The 27,459-nt window shown below is 44.6% G+C and overlaps 1 protein-coding gene across 2 annotated transcripts in view; it reads right to left on the reverse strand.

Annotated features, from left to right (window-relative positions):
- 5-HT2A (5-hydroxytryptamine receptor 2A) overlaps positions 1-27,459 on the reverse strand; it is a 533,377-nt gene that overhangs the window by 237,225 nt on the left and 268,693 nt on the right. For both annotated transcript variants that reach the window (XM_071660360.1, XM_071660371.1), the window contains one exon: positions 10,513-10,553. The gene's annotated coding sequence lies outside the window, so the exon portion shown is untranslated. The remainder of the gene's footprint in view (positions 1-10,512; positions 10,554-27,459) is intronic.

Raw genomic sequence — 27,459 nt, forward strand, 5'->3', positions numbered from 1 at the left:
GTCTATTCGGTGAAGTGATTCCCAACATTGTAATCTATCTATCTATCGTCTATTCGGTGAAGTGACTCCCAACATTGTAATCTATCTATCTATCGTCTATTCGGTGAAGTGATTCCCAACATTGTAATCTATCTATCTATCGTCTATTCGGTGAAGTGACTCCCAACATTGTAATCTATCTATCTATCGTCTATTCGGTGAAGTGACTCCCAACATTGTAATCTATCTATCTATCGTCTATTCGGTGAAGTGATTCCCAACATTGTAATCTATCTATCTATCGTCTATTCGGTGAAGTGATTCCCAACATGTTATCTATCTATCTATCTATCGTCTATTCGGTGAAGTGACTCCCAACATTGTAATCTATCTATCTATCGTCTATTCGGTGAAGTGACTCCCAACATTGTAATCTATCTATCTATCTATCGTCTATTCGGTGAAGTGATTCCCAACATTGTAATCTATCTATCTATCGTCTATTCGGTGAAGTGACTCCCAACATTGTAATCTATCTATCTATCGTCTATTCGGTGAAGTGACTCCCAACATTGTAATCTATCTATCTATCGTCTATTCGGTGAAGTGATTCCCAACATTGTAATCTATCTATCTATCGTCTATTCGGTGAAGTGATTCCCAACATTGTAATCTATCTATCTATCGTCTATTCGGTGAAGTGACTCCCAACATTGTAATCTATCTATCTATCTATCTATCTATCGTCTATTCGGTGAAGTGACTCCCAACATTGTAATCTATCTATCTATCTATCGTCTATTCGGTGAAGTGACTCCCAACATTGTAATCTATCTATCTATCGTCTATTCGGTGAAGTGACTCCCAACATTGTAATCTATCTATCTATCGTCTATTCGGTGAAGTGACTCCCAACATTGTAATCTATCTATCTATCGTCTATTCGGTGAAGTGACTCCCAACATTGTAATCTATCTATCTATCGTCTATTCGGTGAAGTGATTCCCAACATTGTAATCTATCTATCTATCGTCTATTCGGTGAAGTGATTCCCAACATTGTAATCTATCTATCTATCGTCTATTCGGTGAAGTGACTCCCAACATTGTAATCTATCTATCTATCTATCGTCTATTCGGTGAAGTGACTCCCAACATTGTAATCTATCTATCTATCGTCTATTCGGTGAAGTGACTCCCAACATTGTAATCTTCGTCAGCATCATCTTCGTCTTCGTCATCACCGTCAGTCTTCGTCGTCATCATCGTCATCACTGTCGTCACTCACAGCCAAGGGTCGCTTTCAAGACAGCCTGCATGACACTCACGCCCTCCGCCGCGTCCTCTGGGAGGTGGAGTCCTTGAGATCTAAGAGGGTCCAGATCCTGAAGCCAGAGTAGCACTTAAATTGGGTTCCGTTGCTTAACGACTTGCGCTCGAAATAGGATTCAATGCTTCTCGAGTACCGCTTAAAACGGGTTTCAATGCTTAACGACCAGCGCTTGAACTGGGTTTCAATGTTTATAGAGGTGTTTAAAATGGGGTTCAATGCTTAACGACTAGAGCTTAAAATGCTTAACGAGCAGTACTTGAAACGGGTTTCAATGCTTAACGAGTAGCGCTTAGAACGAGTTTCAATGCTTAACGAATATAGCTTAAAATGCTTATCGAACAAAGTTTAAAATGGGTTTCAATGCCTCTCAGTCATATCAATACGTCACGAATAATCTGCCACACTAAAGTGAATGATCAATTCTGAACACGACAATGGGGGTAATATTAATCACCATGGCAACCCTCGCATACTTATGCTATAGCGTTTACTTACAAAACTGATCGCACAACACGACTGCGTGTGGCCATAAACAGACACGCACGCACGCACGCCACGCGCGCGCGAGCACACACACACACACACACACACACACACACACACACACACACGGGGGGCGAAACATACAGATCTATTCATGGTAAACTTAGGGTAGGGGGGAGGGGGTTTGCCACCGTCTGGGGAGATGGAGTAGGAGGGGCAGGGGAGAGAGGGAGAGGGAAGGAGGGTAGAGAGGGAGGATGGGAGAGAGAGGGAGGGCATGAGGGTAGAGAGGGAGGAGGGGAGAGAGAGAGAGGGATGGAGGGTAGAGAGGGAGGAGGAGCGAGAGAGAGGGCATGAGGGTAGAGAGGGAGGAGGGGAGAGAGAGAGAGGGCATGAGGGTAGAGAGGGAGGAGGGGAGAGAGAGAGGGCATGAGGGTAGAGAGGGAGGAGGAGAGAGAGAGGGCATGAGGGTAGAGAAGGGGTGGAGAGGGAAGGGAGGAGGGGGAGAAGCAAGCGGTGTGAGTGTTAATCCTGCGCTCAGTTAGGCGGCTTACTGCCAACTTTTGCGCCCCGCGTGAGGCTGCGCGCAGCCTCCACTGACACCACAGCCTCGCATTTTTACATTAGAAATACTGAGCATTTTATCTGTGAGGGTTTTCTGGCTGAGAGACAGAGAGGGGGGGAGAAAAAATGACTATACCCGTTTGATGGCAACGACGCTACGATCTGAGCACGATGGTTCGACCCTCTTTTAAAGCATGACGACGAGACGACCTTTGGTGGTATGAATGTGACCTGACCCTTATAGGTCAGGTCAAGGACATGCTCTCATCATATCCAGGGGTTCGAAGCGTCGAGGTTCATGGAGGTCAGGAATTACTGGGAGTTGGTATAATCCGATAATTCGCGACAGACGTGACTAAGTCACAGTACTTTGAATGTTATGATTACAGTCGACTGAATCACGTATATGACTGAAGCAACAAACGACAACTGAATCACGTACATGGCTGAAGGAACACCCAACCAACGACTGAATCACGTAAATGACTCAAGGAACAAACGACGACTGAATCAGGTACATGACTGAAGCAACAAACGACTACTGAATCACGTACATGACTGGAGAAACACCCAACCAACGACTGAATCACGTATATGACTGAAGGAACAAACGACGACTGAATCAGGTACATGACTGAAGCAACAAACGACTACTGAATCACGTACATGACTGGAGAAACACCCAACCAACGACTGAATCACGTATATGACTGAAGGAACAAACGACGACTGAATCAGGTACATGACTGAAGCAACAAACGACGACTGAATCACGTACATGGATGAAGGAACACCCAACCAACGACTGAATTACGTACGTGACTGGAGAAACACCCAACCAACGACTGAATCACGTACATGACTGAAGCAACACTTCAGCCATCATCGCTCCGGGACGAGAACACACAAACAGTGTTTGGAAGACCTGACGGAACTTGTTGCAACGACCAAAATCTCTCCTACAGGAATTAATAATATCCTTCCGCTCGTAAAATCCCTTGTGGCTCCGCGCGCTAAGCTGGCAATAGGATCTGTAGACTGTGTGTGTGTGTGTGTGTGTGTGTGTGTGTGGAGGGAGGAAGAACACGAGAACAATGGTTTCGCTGAATGCAGAAATGGCTCTCGAAGCAACGTGGCGTATTCTCTGATGGATACGTGTGGGTAAGAGCACTTCTCTGAGAGCGAGATGGTGGTCTTGATCTAACTCAAGGTTACGACGCTACGATCTCAGTCACGTATGAATAAACCTTAGACGGAGGAGGTGGAGGAGAAGGAGGAGGAGGAGGAGGAGGAGGAGGAGGAGAAAAAAAAGATCCAAGAGATATGACAGCATCCGCGAATCTGGTATTATCAGCGACGTGGCCTCTGGGAGGGAAATAGCGTCTTGTGTACCACCGGCATCACGAACCAAATCTCGGGCCGCCCGGTCCTTGCCAGCGTCCTGCCAACATGTAAATCAGTGCCGCTGTGGTGCCTGGCACTTACGGGGGGTTAGGAGGAAGCCCTCCCTCCCTCCCTCCCTCCTCCAGTCACCCTCCTGCAGATGTGTGTCTGGCCCCGTCGGATGGGGGTTACACGGCGCAATATGGTGCGCACACACACACACACACACACACATACGCAGCAGTCCGAGCAGGCGTGCACCACACATGACCTTACATACAAATCCTGGTATATACACTAGACCTTACACACAACTCCTGGTATATACACTAGAGCAAATGTATATGTCTTTGCCAACCTGAGTTGACGAGGAGAAATTCGTTTAAGGACAGTATCGCCATGCATAATGCATTGGTATCATTGGCCAAGATGGTCTATGTGATAGTGAGGTTGAAGGTATACAACGAGGACAGGTAGACCTGGCGAGAGAAATGAATAGACTGAGCGAGTAAACAGATTAGGGTCAGGGATATGAAGATGCCATAGGTATGACTTGCAATGGGATGCAAGTGAACTGGGATTGCGTGTGAAGGGAGATGTGGGTAAATGGAGACTTTAGTCTAATGTGAACAACGAACATAGTGTGCAAGGCGTAATGGTGTGTGTGTGTGTGTGTGTGAGATTAACATTACCCAATGCTCCCTTTCTGAAAGGGGACTGGTGTTACCCCACGATCCCCTCCTCCAGGGCCATACGTCACAGAGTGTGGTGATGATGTGTGGCTGTGAGGCAAGGACAGGACAAGTAAAGGAGGAGGAAGTGTTCAGCGTCTTCGGCGTCGATTACACCCTGGACATGACGGGTTCTGGTGTATGCTGCGTCGATGCTTTTAATGTTGGAGATATGATGGGTGGTGTCCAGACTGTGGAAGAGAAAGGGTAGCTCTCACACTCCTGGGGAATTCAATCTCAGATGGCTGAATGTCCGAAGGAGTGGAGTCTAAGACTCAGATGGAAGGGCAATTGTTTACCGTCTGTTGGGTCATTTTGAACAGGTATGTGTTTTGTCAATGTCGTGACTGTTTAGCGAAGGGTGATCTGGTAATACAGAACTTGACAAGCTGAGCAGGGAACACGATTTCTATTTCCAGATGGAGGTTGTTGTCCGGTTTATGGAGTAGTCTAGATGGGTATGGTCTTGTGTTCTTACATGCAATCAAAAGCAAACATATTGAGGTGACATCTTACTGGGAATGTTTTTCATTTTCGTTTCGTTGTGCTGAAGTAACCGGTGGCTGTTCTTAACGTTCTGTCTTGTGTATTTTTCCGCAAAGGTTTACTTGCTCCTGACAGAGTGGATGGCCAGGTAGGTGAGGCTCAGGGTGGCTGTTAGGTTTTAAGAAGGTGACGATGGTCTTTTATGGTGATGATGCAGACACTCTGCTTTGTGTGAGGCTACATTTTTAACAGCGTAAAGAATCGTTCCATGTTCCTTTGTTGTTTGGATGGTGTCAGAATGTTGTGATGCCACCGTTAGTTCATCTGCATATGAACGGACTCTCACAATTGTCTGCTGAAGGTGATGGAAGGTTATGTAGTAATGGAATGAAAGAGAGTCGGAGAAAGAATTGCTCTTTGGGGAACGCCATTGCAGAATATAGCAATTTTGGACGTGAAGCCTTTGTTAGTGACTGGCTTGGCGCCAGCTATGAAGATGGCTATTTTTTGTTGTGGAGGTTGGCGTCAAGGATCTTTTGTGTGTCGAGGGACGGTGCTGAATCCTTTGTTGATAACTCCTGCAACTAATACTTCTCAGGACACTGGGTTATGGAATACTTCCAGAGGTTTTCTTTAGTGTTACGTTTGTGTATGTGTGGCAGTGGAGTGATTGGCTCTAAAGCTCTGATGTGTAGGTGAGTGTAGGATACTCAGCTTGATTCTCTTGTAGATCAGTTTCGCAATGAGTCTGAAGACAGTAGTGATATGGAGAAGAATGGGAAATGGAAAATGGGAGGTCTGGATAGTTTCAGGATGGGTACTATGTTGGCAAGCTTCAAGATATTTGGAGTTTTGCTGCACAACCAAGACTGGTTGGAGACATCTGCAAACGACTGCATTTTGTTAGGGCCACAGAGTCTTATGTGAAAGTTTGATATGTTGTTAGGGCCTGTTACAAGGGAGTTCTTTGTAAGGTTTTAAGTGAGTTGTGAGCGTCAGTAGGAGTGAAATGAGGGTCATCAATTACTTGAAGGTAGAATATGTACAGATTTTTCACGAGTGACATACTTAGGAGTGAGGTTGGCCTGTGTGGTGGGTTCTGAACAGCTTCATATTCTTTCTTCTGTTCGTCTCTGCCCAAGTCCCTTGCGATTATTATAATCACCCCCTCAAACTGAGGCCTCTTCCTCACCTCCTCAACCTATACCACCTAACAATGTGACAAGCACCGTAATACGGCACAAATCTAAAGAAGAGTGAGGTTGAGCGTGATCAGGATGGATACAAATGGGTAAAGGAGCGTACGAGTGGAGTATTGTCGTGCTAAAGGTAATGTCTAGTGAGGTTGGCTCCCAATGATAGTGGGATGGGAGTCTGGTTGACTCGTTGCGTATGGTTTCAATACGCGAATGGAGCTATGTGAACGCTGTCATTTTATACGGATTAAGAAATGGAAATACAGCTTAAATCTTTGAACAAAACCTATTTAGAACGAAGAGAAAACTAGTGGTATTTCCCTCTGAAACCTGAGTGATCACTACTGTCTGGCTCTTTAGCCCTTTCCCGTCAACAATAAGTCTTCAACACGAAGCTTTATGTGCCAGAAAATCAAATCCTGAGAGGACGAAAGAAAATCGCGAGACATGAATATTCGACTGTGCCAATCCATCCGCTGTCACTTCAATTGCCAATCAATGACTCGGAAGCCGGAGGAACGGTAAACTCAATTACTTCCCGGATCCACCGCCTCTATCCTAGTGATGACAGCCTCCCACCCACATCCCCGTACTTTCGACGTCCCCAACACCACCACCACCACCACCACCACAAACCTGCTATACCGAGACGCTACATATTCTTTCTTCTGTTCGTCTCTGCCTTTTACTTTCTTCCCAAGTCCCTTGCGATTACTATAATCACCCCCCTTGTACTGAGGCCTCTTCCTCACCTCCTCAAACCCTAGACCCTGATTCTCCACCTCCAGGTCCTGACCCTGACCCTCCTAATCCATCAACCACCATGTCATCAATCCATAGAAGACACCACTTGAAATCGTTACCTCGTCTTGTAAACATTGACTTTATTATCTGGTGGCTTGCACCAAGAGGCGTGCGCGTGACGCTCGCTTGATCTGCAACACCCTACCTAACCCTTACCCTTCCCTTACCCACCCCCATACCAAACCAGTCCTGTTCCCACTTTTCACCTCAATTTCCAAGATCCATAACCCCTTCTAAAAACACTCCTGTTCCCACTTTTCACCTCAGTTTCTAAGATCCATAACCCCTTCTAAAAACACTCCTGTTCCCACTTTTCACCTCAGTTTCTAAGATCCATAACCCCTTCTAAAACAACCTCGGCACTGGCATGGTCTGCTCTGACCCTCGCACATCAGCACTACCTTTGTCCCTGACGCCCCATGACTTACCTCGTCCAGTCTCTAACCTCCGACACCTCCACTACCCTGCTCCTGGCCCTCCCTCCCTCCCTCCAATACCTTCGAAGCCTCGACCCTTCACGTTGCTCTCCTTCCCCTTACTCAGCCCAACCCACATTCTCTACTTCCCTAGTTGTGATCCTTCACTAACTCCCATCAACATCAGTCAGGGGCAAAATGCGGGGAAAAGAGAAGAAAAAAGAAATTAGTGAATGTAGGAAGAACGAGGAAGAGGAGAAGAGAAGAAGCTGTCTAAGATGATGAAAACAAGAAACGTAGGAGAATTACCTTAAATAGAAGCAAGAATTTATATATATATATATATATATATATATATATATATATATATATATATATATATATATATATATATATATATATATATAGAAAAAAAACAAGAGTCGGGATAGCCGGAAAAAAAATCATATGAAAAGAGTGACAGAAGAAAAAAAATAATGAGAAGAAAATGGGAAAGTGGTGGTGAAGGGGATGAGGAAGAAAACGAGGCAGCAAAACACCAGGAAGAGGACCCAACCCGGGGAGGAAGTCACAGGGCCGGGGGGAGCGGATCGAGGCGGCGCTGGGAGGCGGTAAGAGGCACAGTGGCGAGTGGAAGTGACTGGAAATGTGAGCTGGAAATGAGTGACGTGCGAGGTGTTTTGAGTCGTGGGAGGTGTTGTGAGAGAAGTAAGGAGAGGGAGAGAGAGAGAGGGAGAGAGACGGTATGAGAGGCGGGAGGGTATCTCGAGACGGTGTGAAAAAGGGGGTGAGAGATGTGAAGCAGATGTTGTGGGATTCTGGAGATGTTGTGATGAATATAGAGGTGTTATGAGAAGTGGTGAGTGTCATCTATTTATCTACGAAAAGGAAAGGAACTGTGAGAATTGGTGAGCGTTGTGGGGAGAAGCTGTTGTTAAAGGATATATGAAGCGCCCTGATAAGAAGACGAAGCTATTGGGAGAAACTGTAGGAGTTGTGGATGGTGAAATGTTTAGGGAAAAAATTTTTTACGGGTGATGTGAGAACTTGGTGCTGCTTTAGGTGGTTGGGAGTGATGAAAAGACTGGAAGGGGTTACGAGAATTGGAAGGAAGGTATTCTGTGAAGTGGGAGGGATTCTACGAATGTTGCGAGAAGTGGAAAGGGGGGAAATTTTAAGTAGGTGTATGGTGCTTGGAGGGAGAAGATGGCAGGACGAAACCCGGTAAGTCCCGTTCTGATGAGACAGAAAGCAAGACCAGCAATCCGGACATAGAGAGTGTAACATGATGGTTCCGGGAACCACTTTATCGCTCCTCAGTCAGGACGGTACTACCACCCTGAGCAACTGCTGTCAACAACCTATACCACGTAACAATGTGACAAGCAGCGCAATACGGCACAAATCTAAAGATGAAGAAGAAAAAACACTCGTATGTACAGCAATATGAATGAGGTTGTTTTCCATCGTACTCGTTCCAATCAGAGTTCGTGCAGACAGATAGGAGAATTGCCCTGTACCTATTATGGAGAACCTCATTAGCAATCCATGAACAAGTGCATAGCTATGCAAAGTGAACAGCTCAGCGTCCTGTAAATCAAACTATGTGGTATGTCAACTACTGTGTTAATGTAACTATACATCACCTAATGTTCAGTCAAACTCATAATGTTTAACACATAATTGACTCAGTAAACATCCCTGTATACCTGCCACCCTGGCTATCTAAATGTACCTAACCTCACACATGTGCTTATCCGAAGTGTAGAGGTGTTCAGCTCACCTTGATCTTAAGCTCCTGTACGACTACTTAACTAGTGACTCTCACGGACTCCCAGATCAGTACTACCTGTAAACACCTCGGCTCTGTGTTTTCAGCCAAATGGCTACCTACATGCAATAAACCGTTGGTTATGTATAGTGCGCGCGCACACACACACACACACACACACACACACACACACACACACACACACACACACATACACACACAGTATTAGGGGCAGCCCTGATCACAACCTTCAACTTCATACACTCGTCTGACGACGCGGTTGGTGGACAGTTCTTAATAAGGGTGGGAGATACGGTGAAACCAGAGGTCACAACAGGAAGCTGGGGGAGAAAAGTGTTAGAAAAGACGTAAAACAGAACATTTCATTGTTCAAAAAGTAGCAGATGATTGGTAGTAAAGAGTGAAGGAGTTGGTGGCATAGATTGAAGGAGAGAAAAACTTCACGATTACTAAAGACGTATTGAGTTCAAAAGCTACACGATTGTGGAAAGTGTCCAGGAGATGGGGTGCCACGACTGCAGACCTCCCGCCCCATACTGTACAAACAAGTAATTACCTGACGGCGCAGTGATTTAGCCTTGCGACCCACCACTTCAATCGGGCAGGGTTCGAGTCTCGCAGAGAGAAGTTGGGTCTCAAGTCAGACCAACTGTTCATCCATTGGCCTGGTCGATGAATGGGGTACCAGGCAAGACACTGGCAAAAATGCTCACTCAAGGCTATCTAAGGTTAACGAAAGAGAGCAAGAAAAAAATAATAATATATAAATCAACCAAGATTCCCCAAACATTTGTAGACCCTACTCTCAAAAGTGGAAAGGTCATATGAAGAAGTAGGAAAATAATTCCTCAAGAATCCCCAAATGTTTGTAGACCCGACTCTTAAAAGTGGAAAGGTCACATGAAGAGGTACGAAAATAATTCCTCAGCTGAGCTGTTCGAGGGGGGAAAAAAAAAAGGAATATATCATAACGGTTAGTCTTCGAGTGGCTGTATCTTCACACATAAATGGTGGGAAGCACTAGATAACAGTGACCACTCAAAGAGCACTGTCCACACACTGTTTACACAGGCAGTTCTGTTTAGTATTCACCTTGATGATGGAGATCTGGATCACCTCAACACTTGAGCAATGATCGTATCCTTCATCACCCACCATCGTCACTATGTAATACTCCTTTCTCTTGTACCGAAGGACCGGCTCTGTCATAGCGCCTCACAGATTTGAGTCGCGCACTACCTACAACCCCCCCAGTATAACATACGTGACAACGTGGAACCAGCCCTCCACAGCAGTAAACGCTGTGGTTCCCGTACTAACGACAACCAACCAATTTAACTACTTACCTAATAACCAAGGTTGGGCCAATAGCGGTAACGCGCACAACCTGAAATACATAAAAAAAAGGTCAGTTTTATCCTGGTGTCACATTGGAAGTGGTACATATATGTCTCTCGCTTCCCTCTGGAAACTATAGGGAAATCCTATGGGGCATCAACTATTAATTTCTCATCAGCACAGGAAGTCTTATGGCACATCAACTGCTTTCTACACACCACAGGTAGTTCTATGGGGCATTCGACTGCTCCTATGTACACACTACATGTTGTCAATCCTATCTTTCCATCAACGTTAACCTGATCATACCCCACTTTAATAGGGTGAGTCTAACATGAACACGTTGGAGAGCGTGAACACAGTAGTGTGCATCTATTTGTGATGTTATTCATTTGTGTACTTTGGATAATCTCTGTGACTACAACATTACACATCAAGTCCAACGACAAAGGTTCATGGTAACTCTTACAATCGTCGCAAAATCAATCACTCGTTGTCACACAAAATACATCACTAATTGTTGATATAGACATTATGCAAACTACGCATTCTCTTAGAACGAAATTAGAAAAAATTGGCCTATGTAGTTGATACGTTACACCAGTGCTGATCAATTTCCTAGAAGAAATATTCTTTGTAAAGCAACTTATCCGTATAGAAAGAAAGAAAGAAGAGAAAACAGCTATAGGCACTAGGTTGGCCAGCCACTTTGATCATTTTGTTTATTCCAGCCAGACTCGAAACTAGCACAGGCCTAGTTTCACTCTCACACGAAGAGAACACGAAGTTACTAAGAGAATACGAAGTCTCATTCACTGTACATGCAGCGCTGCTTATTGCATATACAGCGCTGCATAAAGCTCATGCACTTCTGCACAATGTATACACGCAATGTTGCATAATGCACACGTAGTGCTGCATAATGTACACATGTAGTGCTCTATAATGCACACGTAGTGCTACATAGTGAACAAGTAGCGCTGCATATTGTAAGACTGTAGTGCCGCCTAATGCACACGTAGCGCTGCATAATGTAAAAATGCAGTGCAGCCTAATGCACACGTGGGGCTGCATGATTTGGTCTACCCTGATGCTAAAAAAAGAATATCACGAACTCATTCCTTAACTTAGTCATCACAAGGACTGCCCAAGGACGCACACGAGTACCCTGATGCCGTCAGCTCCAGCGGGAAACACTTCCATATTTACTGCCAAGTTCCCGAGTCCTTGTACCAGACCCGAGGAGTGAATCGCTCGTCCCTCATCGTATGGATGAGTAACATCCGAGTTTCTCAACTTGAGTGAGTGAAAGAGAATGAGAAAAATATATTTAAAGTTTTGATGGAGACTGTGGCCACCCCTCACCTCCACTGCAGTGAAGATATGTAGACCCGGCAATAGCCAACATGGGGAACGCTTCCTTTAAAAGGTCCCTCAGCTATCGGAGGTGAGGCGGACGAGCGAGATGGTGATGGACTGACCGACCTTGAGTTCATCTGGGTTATATAAATCTTCCTCGGTGTGTGTGTGTGTGTGTGTGTGTGTGTGTATAAAGAATATCTTAATCAGGAACTCACCAGGAAATTCTCCTGGATGCATCTGTAAAGTGCCATGTAGAAACTGTGATAGGTTTTATGTTGGGCAGACTGGTATGGATCTTTCTGTTAGATTTAAGCAACATAAATGTAGTATAAGAACAAGACAAGAATCAAATGCCTTACTTAATCACGTTAAAAACTATGATCACTGATGATTATTGCAATGACCGGAGTAATGCCATCTCAGGTATTTACTCTAACTCCAGTACCACGAGAAATATCATTCAATCTTCTATTATCAAATACACAAAGAATCATAACCTTGATATTAGTGAAGGTCTGTACAAATTGGATAACTTTATTGTTGACAAAATTTATAAACAATTCACCTTCTTGTCCACATAATAAGTTTATGATACGCTCGTTGTCCGTCTTGGACGATCACTTGTTTACCAAATGGCGTCCTAGCTACGTCTCTTCGTTGTATATCAACTGACTCATATTTCTTTCTTGTATCTGCCTTGATGATGTGATTATGACACGAAAGTGCACTTGTGAACTTATCGTGTTTCATTTTCCCCGTAGATTCATAGGAATATATATATATATATATATATATATATATATATATATATATATATATATATATATATATATATATATATATATATATGAAAAATTTGCATATGTGTATGTGTGCGTTTTGTGAGATTGCTTATTGCTTACCACTTCCTTCTTACATCAGGAGTTCTTGCTTATGAGCATCATATAATACAGTACTTACTTCTGCAATACAAGGAGTTCTAATCACTTAGTTGGTGTGTATGTGTATTTGTTTGCTGGCGACGGGACTAGAAATTTAATAGTTGTGGCTGGTCTCTGTCTATACATTAGAAGGTAACTTCAGTGAGGCTGAGATAATCTACATTAAGCTACTCGTTCTCTAAAGTGCACACTTCGCTATATCTCTCCTTGCTCTTGTGTACGGCGGGAGGCTTTGGAAAGGCCTTTGGAAACGGTCGCAAAATCTTCAACAAACTTCACTTCCTATGTCATGAAGAAAAATCACTAAGGATTTAGGTATAAGATAAAAATTTGAGTCTTCATTGTGTCCGAGACAGAGCAGATGAATTCATTCTTTCCAATCGCATACAGACGCTCAGAAAAATACAACTCAGTCCAGAATGTTCTGTAAAAGGAAGAGGAACATGACGGCCTGAAAATTTCCAGTTTCCTCAAAACGCACGAATCTTATCATGTTCAAACAGCTGCAATGCCCCTGCCGCATGTGACCCTCTGAGGTCTAAGTTCCCATTCTCTCTCTCTCTCTCTCTCTCTCTCTCTCTCTCTCTCTCTCTCTCTCTCTCTCTCTCTCTCTCTTTCTCAGTGGACACCAAGACGTTACAGCCCGACTTGTGTTGAATTACGGATAGGTATGGGAGTTAGCTGCCCCTGTTGATAGTGAGGTGACAAACTGTAAACTTGATCTAAGAGAATCACTCTCACTGAGAGATAAGATAAGATAAGATAAGATAAGATAAGATAAGATAAGGTGTCTTTATTGTCGAAATGCAAACATGATATAAAATGAAATTCCTAACGGCTAGAAGCTCAGTTCAAGGTTAAAAAGTATAAGGTTAATATAACATAAATCATAAAATGTCACATAAAACATCACATCAAGAATCATCTATTGTACTCAGAAGCTGAATCCCAAAGGAGTTACAGCGTCTATAGATGGTTAAACACATCTATTGTACTCAGAAGCTGAATTCCAAAGGAGTTACAGCGTCTATAGATGGTTAAACAATAGATTCCTATCATACTTAACAATAGATTCCTATCATACTTAACAAGGAGGGTGAAAAAGGATCCTGTCCAACAACAAGGATGAGAAAGGATTCGATCCTACAAGGAGGGTGGAAAGGGATTCTGTCCATATTGATGTTTCACTCCCAGATACTTGAGAGGCATCGACACTCAGCCTGCTGTAAACACTTCATTCCCCACGAAAACTGTTATCGTCACGAAGTTCCTCAACCTAGCTAGCGTGCAATGTGCACCTCTCCCTTTGGCGCCACCGACCACAGATTTTGAGTAGGAGACTACAATGAAATTGCGTCGCTTTATCTTGCTTTAAAACGGAGGCGGAGGAAGGCAACGCGACCAGCTACCAGACGCTCGACCAGCATTTATACAAGTAGCTGTGTACTGGTGAAACATTAGGCTATGATTAGGGTGAGTGATAGATGCTAACTACTACTACGCATCAATGTCTCTTTTTCCCCACCCTCCCACACGCGCACTTTAACACGCATGCAAACAGGCATAAAGGATATTACAATGCCTCTAATGGGAAGGTGATAAAACAGAGTGATGTGTACATTCCCTTATACAATACGCCGGAGGCGGTCGAACACCATTTCATGGAACAAGGAAAGACAAAATTGCGTGTAAGTGACTCTTTCCTAATATGTGTGGTGTAGACAGGTGACGGATGTAAATTACGTCCCCCACTATCACTCCACACACCCACATCAGCACTAAAAGATAGACCATGAAGGATGTACGAGACTACTAACTTGTACTGCTTGCCTTGTGTACATGTACAGTACACTGCATCTCTCATAGCAATATGATTAATAGATTCCATTTTCTTAGTACTGAATGGATAATCATAAGATTCTAATTAATTACTAATCACTTAATCGAGTGGTTAGAGTTCTGGAAATTCGTTTTCGGAGAGGAGAGAGAGAGAGAGAGAGAGAGAGAGAGAGAGAGAGAGAGAGAGAGAGAGAGAGTATGTGCGTGTATGTGCTACACAAATACACAGACCACACAGACCCAAGGTCCTGTCGAGGTAGTCTGGCCTTAATGCTAGAGAGAGAGAGAGAGAGAGAGAGAGAGAGAGAGAGAGAGAGAGAGAGAGAGAGAGAGAGAGAGAGAGAGAGAGAGAGAGAGAGAGAGAGAGAGAGAGGGGGGATGCTGCAGTCAAGGCGCGTTCCCTTCAGCAAGTTTTAGTCAGAACTTCAGCACAAACGCTCAGTTACACCAACTTAACTACAACCAACGACAATATGTTGCATATCTATGTATCAACATATCTATGTATCCACATATCTATGTATCAACATATCTATGTATCAACATATCTATGTATCAACATATCTATGTATCAATATATCTGTCAACATATCTATGTATCAACATATCTACGTATCAATATATCTATGTATCCACATATCTATGTATCCACATATCTATGTATCAACATATCTATGTATCCACATATCTATGTATCCACATATCTATGTATCAACATATCTTTGCATCGTCCACTGTGCATGAGGTTTGATAGATGTAGTAGACAGAAAGATATGTGAAGTATATTTCCATATGTAGCTCTTCATTCGGCGTTAATATATATATACAGGCAAAGGTGGCTTAACAATTTCCAATGCAGCTCGTGTTCAATACAAGGAAGATGATGGATGCACAAAAAAGTAATTAAATGGAAAAGATAGGAATAGAAATAATACTTTTATCACCATGATAAATAGAAAGTAAAATTTATTTCGTTCTTACGTAAATAAAGTGTAAAAAAGTGAGATTTCTTTTCTTCTTACGTAAATAAAGTGTAAAAAAATAATCCCTATAAGGGATCTTGCAACGCAAGTCCTCTGTTTACGCAAGTTTACCCTGTAAATAAAAATGCAGAGACAGGTCGATGTGTGAAATATTAAAAGAAAAACTAGACTTCCAAACTGTGCACAGCGAATTGAATAATCCACACACAAAAAGCCTGTGTAACACAATCTTCACCATTGTCTCCCTTTTTTATTTTTTCCTTCTGTTGCACTTTAGTGTGGGCGCTAGAGATTACAACCGGTAATAAACACATAAGAAACACATTTCTCCTCACATAAGAGAAAATGGGACAAACACATGAGAGCAGCGGGACAAAGAAAAACAAAGGGGCAATGATTATGTCCGACATAATCATAATGTATACCCAACAAGGTCTAGCCTGGGTGTACTGAACACCTGGAGACATTACTGTGTTAGGGAGGTCGAGAGGAGGAGGAAGAAAAAGAGGAGAAGGAGAAGAAGGAGGAGGCGGAAGAGGAAGAGGAGGGGGAGGAGGAAGAGAAGAGATGTAAGGTCACCTGTTATCAAGGGCTTCCTGGTTCTTGTTCTCTCTCTCTCTCTCTCTCTCTCTCTCTCTCTCTCTCTCTCTCTCTCTCTCTCTCTCTCTCTCTCTCTCTCTCTCTCTCCCTCCTACACACGACCCTTCCTGCAAGACAGCAAAGGACACCTCGAGCCAAGCTTCCCTCTCGACATCGGGTCACCGCTGCGTCACGAGAAACTCTTACCAGGTTCTCGAAGGGGGAGAGAGAGAGAGAGAGAGAGAGAGAGAGAGAGAGAGAGAGAGAGAGAGAGAGAGAGAGAGAGAGAGAGAGAGAGAGAGAGAGAGAGAGAGAGAGGTCGTAATGAGAGGAAGGAACGTCCCCCAACGCTTCTGGTCCAACACTGGAGACCTCTCGTAAAAGTTCAGGGATCATTCGTCCGCGTCGCTCGGGGTTGGAGGTGGGTGGGTCGTCATGGCGCAGAGCGGGCGAGAGTGTCAGCTCCTTCGCCGCCGTCAGTCTTGAGTAACTAAACCAGGTTGGTGAGGTTCGGGACGATGGCGTCTCCTGGGCACACTGTGGCGGTGGAGCACAATGATCTGCTCCTGTGGGAGCGTCCGAATGCCTGGTATCAATCATCGCCGCTGGGGTCCCTTGTGTACTTCACTGTACTGGTCACTGTACACAGCTTCCTGGGCACTTCACTGTACTGGTCACTGTACACAGCCCCTTGTGTACTTCACTGTACTGGTCACTGTACACAGCTTCCTGGGCACTTCACTGTACTGGTCACTATACACAGCCCCTTGTGTACTTCACTGTGCTGGTCACTATACACAGCCCCTTGTGTACTTCACTGTACTGGATGTGTACTTCACTACACTGCTCACTATACACAACCCACCCCCCATCCCCCCTCCTTACTATAATACTTCACAACTTGACCAATCAGTCACGTAGAATACTCACCTCTGACGCGTTGCCTAAACCAAACACTTCCCGAGAGACACAAACCCAAGCTTCTCCGGACTAGAAGCAATACGACACAGAATATCTGCGCCAACTGTTATCTCTCGCGACTCGATGTGGTCATCTCACATCGCAAGGTCAGGGAGGCGCTATCATTGTATCTCAGGCCAAAGCTTCTTCTGCAGGAGATGATTGGGCGGCAACTGCCACCTACCCTGGGCTGTTTTGCTAAAACTTATTCATTGTGAGCTCGAAGGAACTCCAAACTTCTGACAAGTTAATCCCATCTGACTCGCTGTCCTTAAAGGCTTGCGCCCCCCGTCAAAAAAAGCCCGAGACATACTCGTCTCCAGAGCCAGATAAAGATAAATGTACATTACCGATAAAGACATTCAAGTTAGAGGAATATGAATTAACCTCACGTCTTCGGATCATAAATTACCCCTCCGACGTTTAGGGGACCCAAGACCAAAAAGGCGATTCCTTCGCCAGAACCTACGCGAGATAAAAGAGGCTCATTAGCGCGATGTTGGACTCGCAGACGGGAGCATAAAAACTATAGCCGGGAAGAAGCCAGCAGATGAACCTGAAGCAAAAGGAGGAGGAGGAGGAGAGAAGTCTGAATCTAGGAGCTGGTGCGTCTCCGCCTCTTTTTTGCTCGTCTGTGAAGTTTCTGGGTTCGAGGAACCCCACCACTTCCCCCCTCTTCCAAATTCTGCCAACCTTCCCCGCAAAAGGTGCACACGGCCTCGGGCGCCTCGACCAGAGAGACGTAGCCGGTACGTACGAGTGAGAGAAACGTGAGGAGGATGACTGATGAACGCAAAAAAAAAGGAGAGAGCCGCTGTTCACACTTGTAGAAAAGGTGGGAGACGAAAATGAATATCAGACGTGGGTGGAGAGGGGTGAAGGGTGGTATCAGACGTTAAGTCTGCGTGAGTGAGGAGGTGTGGTGAGACCCTAAGCTGGTAAGGAGTGAAGGGTGTGTAATCAGACCTGGAGGATAAAACAGCTAGTTAGGCGAGAGAAGGCGGGAAAGCTATAGGAGTAAAAGATGAATGGTTTGGGGAGATGTTCTACCGCCACTGTGTCAGCACATGAGGTGTAGTTTCCAATCTTTGGTGTGAGAGATTTAAGGGTGCCTGACTCTCCCAGATTAACCTTGTAATGATAGAAATGAGGCGGTTATGGACAGCTTCTGGAGAGAAGGTGAAAGAGCAACAGAGAATGTAAATCCAAGGAGAATGTGTGTGTGTGTGTGTGTGTGTGTGTGTGTGTGTGTGTGTGTGTGTGTGTGATACATGACTTGAACATACGAGTGGTGGTCAGTGTGGAGTGAGTAATGGGTAGGCGTGCTATCCTTGATGTAAATGACACAGGAGAAAGAATGCGTTGATCGTCTGCATCAGCAGCCATGAGCACTGGAAGTCCTTATAGGTGAACAGGATTATTCATACATACACAAGGTACAGACACGGGCAAGGAGGGAGAGGAGGGGAAGACGAACTGGTCAAGAAGAATATTAATGTATTATCGCATCATCTGATGTCAGAGAGAGAGAGAGAGAGAGAGAGAGAGAGAGAGAGAGAGAGAGAGAGAGAGAGAGAGAGAGAGAGAGAGAGAGAGAGAGAGACTGCCACATCAAACCACATCTAGGTCAACCTTTTATCAATTGCTTTCCCAACTAGGAAAGCAATTGATAAGACGAGAAGGTTATAGTTACAAAAAAAAAAAAGGTTGACAGTGCCGGGACTCAGCTTCCTAGAAATACAAATCAATGAGAAGCCGAGAGGGATCGATCCGACACGGTGCAAGGTGAGGTCGAGGTGATGTGTGGGAGGTGAAGACCAATATATTCATCAGGAGCTGGAATGCGTTTGCGAGGAGAGGCTGAATATGGCAGATATAGCCATGAACGGGATGAGAAAAGGGCGCAGGATAGGATGGTTTGAATAAAAGAACTATAATGGATGATGTAAATGAATGAAATAAAAAAGGAGGTTAATATGGATCTTAGGAGGCAAATGGATGAAATAAAAAAAAAAAAAAAGAAAGCAGATAAGGTTCTTGGAAGGAAAATGAATGAAAACTGAAGAAAATATAATAAGGCAATAACCTGATAACGATTCAGGTGGGATGTACATGAAAATAGGAGAGAGGTACGTGTAGGGAGCCAGATTATGCTTACTTACGTGAGAATCTTCCTTAAAAGCAAGGCTAGCGCGTTGCGCTCACCGCAGTTAAAAATACAGATTTACGAAGAACGAATCGTGTGAGTTGTATATTGTGGCGGGTTATGTATGAGGCGGAGAGACAGTATGTTTGTGGACTGATGAAAGCCAGCATCCAATATGTACTGGGGAAGTCTGAGAGAATGAATACCTGCGACAAAAGGAGCCTGCAAGACCAACACTGAAGCGCAGTGATGGAGTAAGGCTATATAACGTACCCCAGGAGGAAGCGGTGGAAAGGATAGAGGGAAGGAGTGTGTGTGTTGCTACCAAGTTATTACAGACGGGTGGACACGAGGGGGAGAAGAGGGCTTTACACACCTACGGGCCCATCTCAGCCCTATTCTTTTCCTCACGGAATATGGCGGTCGCATTCAGTTCCTCTTCGCTCAGCTTGTTCCTTCGAGTCCACAACTCTGCCGGCTGAAGAAACGCTTCCTCGCGTCCCTCCGGCTCGCTATTCGTACCCCAAGAAAGGAGAAGAAATATATATGAGAGAGACAGCGAAGGAGGAGGCTATGCGAAGCAGGGAAGCAATAAGAAGAAAATAGTGAGAAGGACAGGGGTGAAGGGGGGTGTGTGTAGAAAAGCCTCCCTATGGGGCTGCGTCTTGCATATGTCTCCTCCTTCGCGCCGTGTTTGGATGAGATCGGAGCCTCCCTGGATCCTCCCGTGTGCTCGAACTCTGGCCAGACGACCGACCGCTACTATCAGCTGTGAATGTGGCATAATGACGGGGTATCATCGCCCCACATGAGGTACACAAGTGAAGAGGGGAGAGGAGGGCCCCGTGTGAAAGACAAGCCCGGGTGACTGCTTGCGACACATGAAACTGGGAAGATGGTGGAGACGATGCTTTAAATATCGCACTAGAAATTGAGGTCAAATTAGCGCGGAATAGGTACGGGAGAGAGAGAAAAAAAATTATTGCACAAAAACGCGTGGAAAGGAGAGTACTAACACCTAAGGCAATGGTAAATTGGGGCTGTAAACAGAAGAGTTATGTGTGATGGTTAAAAAAAAAAAAAAACGATAGAAAACGTGCAGTTTAGAAATTAAGGAAGGAAAAGCGCTTGTACGAATCATATTGGAAGAAAACTTCCTAATGGTTGGCAGCGTACGTATATGGTGGAGTTGTGGATGAATCATGTTCAAAGGATTTTTCTACCCGTTTTAGGGAGAGAACGAAGTGGATCTACAAAGAGAAAAAGGGAATGAAGGTCAGTTGATTACTTCTAATTAGACAAGTTGTGAAGCAGACCCGAGAGAGGAAGAGACGTAAGCACCATCGTTTTACTCACAAAAAGACATTTTGTTAAAGTTAATGAAAAAACCTCCGACATTCTCTGGTGTGCATGGGAGGAGGATTTCTGAATGTGATGACAAGTTTTACAGCGTGGGGAGGGAAGGCGCATCCGTGAGCGACAAAGTGGCAGTGTGAGTGACTCAGTGCAAGACTAATGTGGCAGAGTCCCTCATGGCTGTGTTACCGTGATTGTTTAATGTTTTCAATGGACGGGGAATTACGCGCGTTGAGAGCCAGGTGGGGAGATAGAAGAGGGTGAGTGTGGCTGGCTGCATCACCACTACAGCGGAGTAGAATGGGAGTTACCACAGTTAATGTTGACAGACGATGCTGCTCTGCTAACCTAGATAAAAAAGCTATATCTGAGCTGGGATGGTACGCGTCTAGGAAGAGGATGTCAAGAGGATGTAGGAGTACGAACAAAATTTTCTCTTCATATAAAGAGACGTGTCATCACGTTGCATCACCAATTTGATCAGAGACGAATCAAAGTTTATTCTATGAGTTCTGGTAGTTGTGGCGGTGAGGATCAGTAAGGAAGGTAGAGGCAAAACTGGTATACTGTGAGAGGGGGGTCTTGTTCGGTGGGAGCAATAGAGGCGTACTGAAGGCCCCAGGTGAAGAGGCTGGCTATATATAAGTGATGAGTGTGTTAAAAGCTCGCGTGATGAAGTGTCTGTCCCAATTCTGATGCATGGATGTGGAAATTCTATCATTTTTTTGTGACTTCAGGTAGGTCGATCACAGATAACTCAACGAGGATGATTTGAATAATGTATTTGGCATTATGAGAATAGGTTAAAGAAAAAAAAAAGTTTAGAAGGTTCGAAAGAGGAATGTAATTCGAAAGAAAAATACACTGAACCAGATATAGAAGAAAGCGTATAGGTGGGGGGGGGAGAAGCAGCTGAAAGGTATCGGGTTTGTGAAGAAAAGAATAAAATCACCTTTGGTTGAAGGTTTATGAGACAGATGGTGAGGAGAGAAAAGAAAAAAAATATGGACAGAACATCATTAGCGAAGTGTAAGGTAAAGCATGAGTGTGTGTGGTGTGTGTGTGTGTGTGTGTGTGTGTGTGTGTGTGTGTGTGTGTGTGTGTGTGTGTGTGTGTGAGGGATACACCAGCTCGCCTTCGCCTATTTCCACGCCTTTGCATTTCGTTACCTGCAGACAGAGCGAGCATACCCAACCCTCCCCCACGAGGCTTACGTCTGCCTCAGTTTACCCAGCTGTCGCTGACCGGGCCGTGCTAGGAACACACATGATGAGAGACTGCACATAGTCCCTCCCTCCACCTTTGTCCTATACTCTCATTAGCAAAGTTTCGGGAGGACGAGAACAATGTGTTGGCGAGAGGGGGTGGTGAGGGAGGGACTCGCTTGTAAAGAGGAGAGCGGGGACTTGGGAGTGGTAAAGGAAGTTTCGGTATTGGAGTGGAGTGTTGGGGAGTGGTGAGGGAGGACTCACTGGTGGAGAGGAAGGCTGGGGGAGTTGGGAGGGAGGGATTCACTAGTGGTGAGGAAGGCTAGGGGAGTTGTGAGGGAGGGATTCACTGGTGAAGAGAAGGGTTGGAGGAGTTGAGAGGGACGGATTCATTGGTGGAGAGGAAGGTTTGAGGGAGTTGGGAGGGAGGGATCCACTGGTGGAGAGGAGGGCTTGGGAGCAGTAAAAGAGGATTCAGTAGTGAAGTGCAGTGTTGGTGGGGTGGTGAGGGAGGACTCATTGATGTAGAGGCTGCCTGGCTGGGGAGTTGTGTGGGAGGATGTACTGGCTACACACACAAGCTGGTAACGATCGAACACGTATATCTGTTCTAAAAAACACATGCAAAAGATACGACAAAGGTCAATGAAATTTTAGAGACACTCGTATAATTCTTATTCCAATCCTTTTATTCACTGTGTTTCCGGTGATTCAACACTGATGGCGTTCCTCTTCGATCACTTACGACGACAATGTCTCGGTGCCAACGAGGAATATTTCGCCTAAAAGCGTTTGACGTCACAGGAGAGAAGTTCGCTCGACGAAACGAAGTCAAGCAATCCAACGCAATAAAACTTTTTTTTTTTTTTTTGTATTCCCCCGTAAAACACTTTTTGAATTCTACTCCAAGCAAAACAGCCGTGCTGACCGTGTTGGTTGCAGTGAAATAAACGCGTAGCCACACATACACGAGAGAGAGAGAGAGAGAGAGAGAGAGAGAGAGAGAGAGAGAGAGAGAGAGAGAGAGAGAGAGAGAGAGAGAGCGAAGCATCGTCGGGATGCGCGTACGACTGCGATGTACCCGAGATGTGCACTTCCCTGCGTCACAACCCAACGGTTGTGGTTGTGTGAGGGATTTCCTGTGTCTGTAGCCTGGCGAACGTGTCCGGGTTGTTCAGCCGAAGAGGGTAAGATTATGTGTGTGTGTGTGTGTGTGGCTCCCCCGCTCCCTATTCCTTTTAATTCATATGTATTTTTGCGTTACTTTAATCACTGGTGAAGTACCACATACGTGTGCAGAAAAGTAACAAAAGTGATTCATGTCAGCCATTTCACAAACGTAGGATTTTATGGGGAGGAGAGCAATGAAATTACATTATTAAATACGTAATTCCTCAGACACCTTTGGACTTTATGTTTTACTCTGTCATACGGTGGATGCATCAAAAATCTTAATTTGATGTAATCACCACTAGTTATACTTAAAAACATAATTATTCATGTAGAATCTACCTTAAAGATTTTGTGGTATTAACAGCTCCACACGATCACAAAGGCCTACTCATACTATTCATACTTTATAAACTAATCTTTGATAATCATATGAAATTTAGATATCAGAGATGATGCAGCTGTTCAAAGAATATCCCTTACAAATATTGCGATACTCATCAAAGGCAAATGTGGTCTTAACATGTAAAGATGCTGGAGTACTTTGCCTTTCGGCTATTTGCTTCGTAGTCTGATGATGGTGGATAAGCCGTTCCCAGCTCCGCTACCATCGTGCACTTAGCACAAAGGTCATTACAAGCTCATAATCTTAGCGAGAGAAAGTATGGGAAGCGATGTGTTATGGGAAGTGATGTGTTACGGGAAGTGATGTGTATAAAAAAATACCTTTCCGTCCATTTCGAGCTTTTGGATGAACCATACATAACGTGCAAATCCCTTCATATGAAGAAATCAATAGAGCTGTTACAGTAGTTCAGCAAATATGGCTACAATGGAGACCCTTAAACATACATACTCCCATCCCATTTCCCCCGCAAAAGGGATTTACCTCCACACCCGTCACTATCATCAGCCACTGCCTCTTGGTAGCTCCATCCACCCATCACCATCTACCCCGCAGGAGGTAAATATGGACCATTGCCCGAGAGATCCGCTGAGCCGATGTTATTGCTATGTTGAGGGAAAATCGAGTCCTTTCCCTTGGCCATGACACCCCCAGGGGTGAAGAAGGAGGTCTCGGCCCTCCTGGCTGGCTTTGCGCGAGAGACACACACACACACACGCACCGCACCCTCCCTCCAGCCAGCTCTCAAGCCACGGTAATGCAATATTGCTTGCTCTTCATCTGGGACGTGCTTGAGTGAAATGCCACTCCCGTTACCTCACGCCACTCGCCAGCCTCTTGTTCCCTCCACAACGGGTACCTTATCGCTCCCTCTCAACTCCACTCCCGGGAGCTCGTCTTCCAAGATTAATGCCACGGTGATAAAAGTAAGACCCGTGAGCGATTTATAGTCAGCTCTGAAGAGGTGAGATGCTGTCGAGGCGTACCGGCGACTGCAGGGGGCTATTCCGGGAACGTGTTTGTATGATCCATGTTGGCTACTTTAGATAAATTCGAATGTATTCAAGTAGGAGTCAAACATTTCTGACACACACACACACACACACACACAAACACACACACACACATATATATATATATATATATATATATATATATATATATATATATATATATATATATATATATATATATATTTATATATATATATATATATATATATATATATATATATATATATATATATATATATATATATATATATATATATATAGTGCGAGGGACGTTTAGCGTAACAAGGTTCGTTCTGCCTCCATTAACAGTGGGAGAGTAAAGCGCGTTTTTTTTTCTCTTTTTTTTTTAATCTTTTTATTCTTTTTTCTCTGCAGGTTTCCACGCGTCATCCACAAATGGCCAGCCGACGATGATGTCCGCTGGGGGTATTTTCGTCCCGTCCGTCACTCCTCACTTGCTTTTTTTTTCTTGTTTTTTTTCTCTCTCTCTCTTTCACTTTCCCCCTCGTTATTTTCCCCTTGGTCTCTCTTTTCTTTACCTCTTAGTCTTTTCCATTTTCGTTCTGCTCTGTCTTTCTCGCTTTTCTTTGCCTTCATCTATATTCTCTTTAGCCTTTTTTAATCTCCCATTTGGTTTGTTTTTCTACTTTCTCCTCATAATCTTTATCCCCATATCTCTAACTTTATCTTATACTTGTTCTAACTCTTTTTTTCCACTTCCTCTCACTTTACCACCTCTCTCTCTCTCTCTCTCTCTCTCTCTCTCTCTCTCTCTCTCTCTCTCTCTCTCTCTCTCTCTCTCTCTCTCTCTCGACGTCCGCACCTCGCACATCAGGTGAGCCTCACACCTTGGGCCTCCTCATTACCCTGAGTTAGCACCGCTGCTGGTGAGCGTGGCCCCAGCTGTGGCAGGAGCGCTGCTATGTAAGGTAAACACCAAGCTGTCATAATACATAATGCCTTCCAGGGTCACCACTGCCTCCCTCCCTTCTGCATCCTCACACCTCACACCTCACACCTCCTCCTCCTCCTCACGCTCCTCATGGTGTATCCGTCTGGGGTACCACTCTCGCCTACTCACTCACCTCACTTTGCCTCACACCTCACGATGCCACTCTCGTCTCCTCACTCATTCCCCTTTGAATGGAGAAAAACTGGAGGAAGTGAAGTGTTTTAGATATCTGGGAGTGGATCTGTCAGCGGATGGAACCATGGAAGCGGAAGTGGATCATAGGGTGGGGGAGGGGGCGAAAATTTTGGGAGCCTTGAAAAATGTGTGGAAGTCGAGAACATTATCTCGGAAAGCAAAAATGGGTATGTTTGAGGGAATAGTGGTTCCAACAATGCTGTATGGTTGCGAGGCGTGGGCTATGGATAGAGATGTGCGCAGGAGGATGGATGTGCTGGAAATGAGATGTTTGAGGACAATGTGTGGTGTGAGGTGGTTTGATCGAGTAAGTAACGTAAGGGTAAGAGAGATGTGTGGAAATAAAAAGAGCGTGGTCGAGAGAGCAGAAGAGGGTGTTTTGAAATGGTTTGGGCACATGGAGAGAATGAGTGAGGAGAGATTGACCAAGAGGATATATGTGTCGGAGGTGGAGGGAACGAGGAGAAGAGGGAGACCAAATTGGAGGTGGAAAGATGGAGTGAAAAAGATTTTGTGTGATCGGGGCCTGAACATGCAGGAGGGTGAAAGGAGGGCAAGAAATAGAGTGAATTGGAGTCATGTGGTATACAGGGGTTGACGTGCTGTCAGTGGATTGAAGCAAGGCATGTGAAGCGTCTGGGGTAAATCATGGAAAGCTGTGTAGGTATGTATATTTGCGTGTGTGGACGTGTGTATGTACATGTGTATGGGGGGGGGGGGTTGGGCCATTTCTTTCGTCTGTTTCCTTGCGCTACCTCGCAAACGCGGGAGACAGCGACAAAGTATAAAAAAAAAAAAAAAAAAAAAAAAAAAAATATATATATATATATATATATATATATATATATATATATATATATATATATATATATATATATATATATATATATATATATATATGTATATATATATGTATATATATATATATATATATATATATATATATATATATATATATATATATATATATATATATATATATATATATCTTTTTTCCATCGTGTCACCTGACTCTCCTGATGATCTCCCACATCACAGTGCCTCTCCTTCACGTCTTCGCTCTTCCATTCCCATCCTCGACAACCCGAGATTATCAGGTGTTGTAATCACACACTACGTGTTGCCGGAGGGAGTGGAGGGTTGGGGTAGAAAGCCTTCGCTTTGCTATCCTCTTTCTTCTACTGCTTTCAAGGGGACCGTTTTCTTTTTTTTTTTTTTTTTTAAAGTAGTTTTAAGGCCGGGCCACCTCGCATGGACCCTGGGTCTGTTTTGGGAGTGTTCGCGTGAGCAGAGGAGCTGTCTCCTTCACACACGTCGCTCCTCGCGCCTTCTCTTCTTATCTCTCTCTCTTACTTCTTACTCTGTCCGAAGGTCCAGAGCCGCCTCTCTCTCTCTCTCTCTCTCTCTCTCTCTCTCTCTCTCTCTCTCTCTCTCTCTCTCTCTCTCTCTCTCTCTCTCCTTCTTCTTGTTCTTCATCCCCGTGTCTCCTCTCCAGTTCCTTAAGCTTTTTTCTCTCACTCCTCTTCCTCCCGCCTCCTCCTTCCCCCCTCCCCTCCCGTCCATCCCACCCTCCTCCTCCTCCTCCTCCTCCTCCTCCGCCTCCTCCTCCCACTGCAGCTCAGCAGCAGATTAGATCTCACATGATCCTCCTAGAGACTAGTGGACTACAAGGGGCCGTTCATATGAATGGGACTCTTCAATCACTGTGATGTGGCTGGCGTATTATCGTTCCTGTGAGCGAGTGAGTGAGTGTGAGAGTGAGTAAGTAAATGAGTAAGTTAAATGAGTGTGAGAGTGAGTGAGTAAGAAAGTGAGTGAGTGAGTGTGTATATTTTACCTATTTGT

Source organism: Panulirus ornatus, chromosome 1, assembly GCF_036320965.1.
Source record: "Panulirus ornatus isolate Po-2019 chromosome 1, ASM3632096v1, whole genome shotgun sequence".
NCBI lineage: Eukaryota > Metazoa > Arthropoda > Malacostraca > Decapoda > Palinuridae > Panulirus > Panulirus ornatus.